Below are 7,409 nucleotides of genomic sequence, written 5' to 3'. Positions count from 1 at the left end.
AAAGTGCAATAAAGGATTTGGAGTATGCAGCAGAAAGTGCCTGAAGCTAAGGAGTTTTTACATAGCTGATCAGTGAAGCGCACTCACCTGCAGTACATATTTAAAGTGCTACAACTCATATAAATGTATCTTACAGGAGTGATGAACAAGCAGTCAGCAACAGAAGAAACAGAGCTGTGACCACATGATTCTTCATTAACATTACTTTGTAGTCTGAAAAGTGGAACCAAAAGGATCAAATTTATTAATGTCCCAAAAAAACTTAAATGTATTGCTGATAAAACCATGACATGGTCAAAGGTTGAATTTTCTTAAAATCACATGATCTTACTTTAAAATGAAACTAAACTCTACATTTTCAAGTATGACAATTTTTTTACTTATAGTTTATGAATGTAGCAGTATCTCTCTTTTAATAAACCTCTTGCAGAGAAATCCTGATTCTCCCCCTAAATGTATTTGCCCTCTTCTCCTGATTTACCTAAACTGTTTGCAGAGACTGCCCTCATGTTGTACATTGTCTGTTGTCTGGTAAAATCAGATCATTGCAGTCAGGGATGTTATTCTAATGTTGAAAATAGTTCACAGGGTCGCTGCAATATTTGTCTAACCAAGATGCAACAAATAGTATCAAAATATGAAACATTTCCCTCCACTGGACAAGGTTATTTTCATTCCCAGGACATTGAAGAAGTCCTCTCCTCAGCTGCAACATACATGATGTAATGAAACTATAGGAATGTCACAGGCATAATGGCTGCATTGTGTATTTATTCATTAGCTTTAAAAAGAAGCATTCACAGTCACATAGAAAACAAAAATAATAGAAAGAAACAGCGACTGGGCATCAGGGACAAGAACTGAGCTTATTATACATGAGCTTATTAAGTCCTTAGAGCAGAGAGTGAGGTTATATTTTTCAGTTTGTCCACAAAACCACATTTCCTCACAGAACTGTGTCACTAAAACTGAGACTCGGTGACACGTTCTGCACTTTAGAAATAATGATTTCATTTATTAATGAGAAAAAGTTGTCCAAACCTACCTGGCCCTACATGAAAAAGTAATTGCCCCCTAAATCTTAAAACTGGTTGTGCCACCCTTTGCAGCAACAACTGCAATCAAGCATTTGCGATAACTGGCAACGAGTCATTCACATCACTGTGGATGAATTTTGGCCCACTCTTCTTTGCAGAATTGTTTTAATTCAGCCACATTGGAAGGTTTTTGAGCATGAATGGACTGTTTAAGGTCATACCACAGCATCTCAATCAGATTTAAGACCGGACTTTGACTTGGCCACTCCAAAACCTTAATTTTGTTTTTCTTGAGCCATTCAGAAATGGACTTGCTGGTGTGTTTCGGATCATTGTCCTGCTGCATAACGCAAGTGCGCTTGAGGTCTCAAACTGACGGCCAGACGTTCTCCTTCAGGATTTTCTGATGGAGTGCAGAATTCATGGTTACATAAATGATGTTTTATTAACAAAGTTCGGGAGGAGCACGTCAGATACTTAGCCTAATTAAACACAAGTGGTACGCAATCAAGTCAATCAACTCACGGACATAAATACAGCTGACATGCCTCCACTCATTTGACGGTCTATCAGCATCCCTCCACCACCCCTTCTCCACCAATATCACTAAGTTCTCACCATACCACGGGGGGATACTCTGGGTTCGGGCCATTCCCGAGCTCAGAGCCCTTCCCCAGGACAGCACGCCAACTACGTATTACCATACTCGCCAAATACGCATTACGTAACTCGTGCTAAATATATGTAAGTGTGAACTCGTGAAATTATGGCAAGTCGTCCAGGTCCTGAAGCTGCAAAGCAGCCCCAGACCATCACACTACCACCACCATGTCTGACTGTTGGTATGTTGATAAAGAGCTGATAAAATGTAAAAACTGTAACTTGAATGCAATGCTTTTGATAAAAGCGTCTGCTAAATGCATAAAATGTAAAAAAAAAAAATTATTTTTATTAAATGTTGTGTTAGTTTTATGCCAGATGTAACGGGACACACATCTTCCAAATAGTGCAACTTGTGTCTCATCAGTGCACAGAATATTTGTCCAAAAGTCTTGGGGATAATCAAGATATCTTTTGGCAAATGTGAGACGAGCCTTTTTGGTCAGCAGTGGCTTTTGCATTGGAACTCTCTCATGGATGCCGTTTTTGCCCAGTCTCTTTCTTATTGTTGAATCATGAACACGGACCTTAATTGAGGCAAGTGAGGCCTGCAGTTCTTTAGATGTTGTTATGGATTCTTTTATGACCTCCTGGATGAGTCGTCGTTGCGCTCTTGGAGTAAATTTAGTAGGCCGGCCACTCCTGGAAAGGTTCATCACTGTTCCAAATTTTCTCCATTTGTGGATAATGGCTCTGACGAGTCCCACAGCCTTAGAAATGGCTTTATAACCCTTTTCAGACTGATACATGTCAACTATTTTGTTTCTCGTCTGTTCTTGAATTTCTTTAGATCGCGGCATGATTTGTTGCTCTTTAAGCATGCTTTACTTTGTCAGTCAGGTTCTATTTAAGTGATTTCTTGATTCAACAGGTCCGGCAGTAATCAGGCCTGGGTTTCTAAAATAATGTGATTAATCACAGTTCTTTCATGATTTAACAAGAGGGGGCAATTCATTTTTCATGTAGGGCCAGGTAGGTTTGGACAGCTTTTTTCCCTTAATAAATGAAATCATCATTTAAAAACATTTTGTATTTACTGGCATTATCTTTTAATATTAAAATTTGTTTGATGATCTCAATCTTTTAAGTGTGACAAATATGCAAAAAAAAAAAACAAAAAAAAAAAACAGGAAGGTGGAAAAATACTTTTCACGGCACTGCAAAAAACTAAAAAACAAAAACAAACAAACAACAAAAAATCAGTCTCAAACTTTAACCCTCTTTGGTAGAATAAGCTGCCAACCTCCACCCGAATTGCTGACACCAACACCTCTTTCAAAAAGCAAAAACTATTCTCTGTGTTTCTCCTGTTCTCTAGCTTGCCTCCTATAGTTGTTTAATAAACCTGGCATTGTATATTAGGAATATTGTTAGCACTTTGATGAATTGCTATATTTCTCCTTTGTATGTCACTTCAGATAAAAGTGTCCGCTAAATGCATAAGTGTAAAAGCAACAGTAATATTATTCTGTTGTGGACACTGACACCATTTTCTGAGGTTAGAGGACAAGGAAGAGGAGCAGAGGACTTTCCCATGGACCCTATCACAACAGTCTTTCCTTTCAGATTAAAAATTAATGTACTCTCAGCTTGGCCCTCAATGCCATGTATAACTCTCCACGGCTCTCTCACATAGGGGAAGTCATTTTTTTTTCTCCTTTAATTGTCTTGTTTAAACAGTCAAAATATCAGAGAATATGATATTTAGTGATCATTTTAGTTCTTTAAAATAAATGCACAGGTACTATTTACCAAAGGTTACTTGGTAGACACTGTTGTCTACCATGTATTTAACACGGAGTGGGGGATAAAGACTTAATTTTTTACTAAAGCAAAGCAATATACCTTGATCAAACTAGAGCGATCAGACCACTTTTGGAGCTCATTCAAGTGGGCAGGAGTTGGACTTTGTTCTTAGTAGTTTATTTACTGTCATTATGCACATATGCACTTTATGCTGAAATGTCGCCTTTTCGAGATAGATTCTGTAATTTAATTCCTTAAAAAAGTATGCAATATTTGACTAGATGTTTTGACTTTCACGCAATGATTAAACCCAAGAACAAATTAACAGTGACTGGCCAATTAAACTGCTCTTCCTTCCCACTAACTCCCACACTAGAGTCTGTGCCCATAAAACAAGCTGCCACAGGAAGAGCTATAAAGACTTCAAAAGATTTCGTTTTGTTAATTTTAGTGCAATCTAAAAGGCCCCACATTCGTAAATCCACGTGTCTGTGATCTCAGTGCTCTAGCCTCCTCTTGTGGCCAGACAGAGCAACACATGAAGGAACAAACCAAACCTATCACTTGCACCATGAACTGAAACTGACCATGATAATGTGACGGGTATTAATAAGAGTGTGAATTCATAATCTGAATTAATGTATTTCACTAATGATCCCTCCCTTTTGATTTTCATGCATTTATTTTGTATTCATTTGTTTACGAAAACGCTATAATTTAGTTTTGTACTTTATTTGTATTATTTGGGAAAGGAGTTTTATATTCATTTGACGTGGTGACGTCATTCCCAGTTAGCCCGCGCTGCGTCCTCAGACCGCGTTGAGCGCGCTGAAGAGAGGTAAGCAGTTAGCGGTGCTCCTTCAAAATAACTTATCAGAAGTTTTATTAAGTACTTGATATGCAAAGATATTGTTGTTAAGAGCGTTACAAATGTACTAAGAAGCATTTTATGTGCGGATGGATGAGATTAATAGTGTTTTTACTGAGTACAGCGGTGTGAGTGTATGTATGTGCGTAAGCAGAGCATGGTGATTTTGGCTGGTCAATTGACTGGTGTTTGGTTTGTCCAGGTGGAAAGATCACCGAAAGTTTCTCAATCTCATTGTTGTACTCTCTCTCTCTGCTCCATCCAGGTATAGTTCTCTGTGCATTTGTTTTTCTTATTCATGTGTATCGATTTGTTCTCATTCAATTTCATGTTTGATCTAAAGTTAGTTATGGAAAATTAAATCACATGACGGAGTAAATAATTGTAACACTTTGTTTTTCATTGTCGTTTGTGACATGTTTATATTGTTTTATTTTGATATGTTGTCATCGTGATGTTTGCTCAGACCGCGTTGAGCGCGCTGAAGAGAGGTGGAAAGATCACCGAAAGTTTCTCAATCTCATTGTTGTACTCTCTCTCTCTGCTCCATCCAGAATCGGCATTCCCATGCCAATAAACTCTCTGCAGCAACAGTTCCAGTGGTCTGCCTCATCATTGTACACAACGCAGTTCGTAACAGTGACGGTTTAGACCGGTTACAGTGGTGCCGTGACCCGGATGAAGGTCAGCTCACCTCGGATCTTCATCCAAGGATCAATGCCGTTTGGTCACCGGTGGATGTTGCACTTCAGTCAAGGTTTTGATGAACAGTAACACAAAGTAGTGCTCTAACAAAGAACTGGACACTTCATTACACAATTAGCACTACTACTATTCTTCTTCTAGTTCTTTAATGATTTTGCTGTGCTAGTGTTTAAAGGGTTTTTGTCATCTGAAAGCTTTACTCAGTGTTTGATAACTAGTTTGTTAAAGAGGAAAGATGGCATATAGTTTCAATGCAGAGAATTTTAATGTCGAAGGGGACATGTCAGATTCAAGTTTTGGAAGAGGGAGACTTCTCAGTGATCGCTTATTTACACCTTTCGTAGGGAGGGGTAATACAGAACGAACGCCTGAATTCTGTTCGACTCGAGTCATTGAACAAACACCTAGCCAGTTAAGGAGTAATCCATTATCTGTCAGCCCAGACTTAAATGATGCAGCATGGTATAACCTCATAACACATATTGCTCAGGAAGTAGGACAGACTATAATTTCTGCTCAAAGTGGGGAAAGGTGTGGGGAAAGAGAAACCAGTAATGCACAGGCTCGAAGTTTAAGTGCAGGTCAGTCATTCTCAGAGGCACCCTCTCTTAATTTGACAGGAGTTAAACTAGTCATGCAGTCTGAAGTAAGAGAGCCCCCTGTTTTCCGAGGAGATGGAACTGATAAGTTCAGTGTGCATGAATGGGAGGATCTTGTGGACACTTACTTGCGGAAAAGAGGCATACCGGTGTCAGAGCATCATCATGAAATCCTTTCAAGGCTGCTGGGTAAGGCCAAAGACATTGTCAGAATAACCCTCCGCAGTAACTCTTCCCTAAGACCCTCTGAGAACCCCAAAGTGATATTTGATATCCTGAAACAGCATTTCAGCGAGGTCAGATTTTCCTCTATGCCTTTAGCTGATTTCTACGGCACAGTACCTGTTGTGGGAGAAAATCCAGTCGAGTACTGGGTCCGTTTAAATAAGGCTGTGGATGTTGCAGAGGAGGCTTTGAATAGGCTTGGGCGGCAGATGGAAAACCCATGCCAGGAGGCAGCAATGATGTTTGTGAAATACTGCCCGGACCCAACTTTGTCAGCCATTTTCCGCTTGAAAGCACCAGATAAGTGGACACCAAGCGAAGTACAAGAGCATCTTGACAGATATCAGACTGAGCAAAAGGAACAGTTAGCGGTCAAACCTAAGCGTAATGTTGCTGTGAGGAATGCTACAGCTCATACCCAGTCACCTATAGAGAATGAGATTGCAGCTAGTGGTTCCCCTGTTGCGCCGTCTGATAATGTTAATGCTAGTACTCCATCTCCTCCACAGAATGATGATAATTGCATGAAAACGCTTATCAGTCTGCTTGACCGTGCTCTTTCCCAGAATAGTCAAACGGAGATGTGTCCTCGACCAAGCCAACCACCTATGAGAGCATGTAAGGTATGCCGTTCTCATGAGCACTCAACTTTAGCACACTGTCGACGACAACGACTCTGCCTTGCCTGTTTCCAACCTGGCCACATAAAAAGGAATTGTCCAGATAGCCAACCCAGAACTGACAACCAGTTTACACAGCCGCCTCAGGGTTCACCGACTTTAAAATAGTCGGCCCACACTTGGAGAGGGGACGTGTGGGTGGAGTGGAACAAACCCTCGAAAATGCGGATATTAAGCAAGTTTATGAAAGTGCATGTGCGCAAGCTCCAGCTGAAGTTAAAGTAATCGCACAGAATACACAAACTCTTGAAGTGTTTGATGAGTTGTTTTATGCACCTGTATATGTGAATGACAGATTCCAGATGATGGGAATGTTGGACTCGGGATCTATGGCATGTACTTTCAGTGAAGCAGTAGAAAGTAGAATGCTCAGTGAAGATGTGTTGCCAAAGCCCACACCATTGACACAAGAAATTATGTTAATAGGATGTGGAGGTAAAATAACCAAGCCAAAATGCATGTATGAAATTGAGCTGAAAGTGTATGGTGAGAGATGTTTGGTGCCTGTTCTAGTTGTACCAGGACAAAGGGATGATTTAATCATCGGTACCAATGTGATTAAGTTCCTCATGCACCGAATGAAGATCAGTGAAGATTACTGGAGGATTCTGTCTAACAGTGGTTCAGAGCCACCTTCATCATGTGATCAATTCTTGGATGTTATGGCAAATACTTGCCGCTGGAGAGGTGGAGAACTACCGCACAAGGTTGGGACAGTTAAGCTTCAGCAGCCAGTTACTCTAATGGCTAAACAAGAACACCTTGTCTGGGGAAGGCTACCAAGTGATGCTGCCATGTCACCAGGGAGCACTGTAATCGTGGAGGCCACTTCTTCCAGAACCATACCAAAGGACATCATCATAGGCCGTGTTGTTACGCCTCTGTGGGG

Source organism: Barbus barbus (genome assembly GCF_936440315.1).
Source record: "Barbus barbus genome assembly, chromosome: 15".
In the NCBI taxonomy this organism is placed as follows: Eukaryota; Metazoa; Chordata; class Actinopteri; order Cypriniformes; family Cyprinidae; genus Barbus; species Barbus barbus.
The sequence above is the reverse complement of the archived record's forward strand: the minus strand, read 5'-3'. Positions refer to the sequence as shown.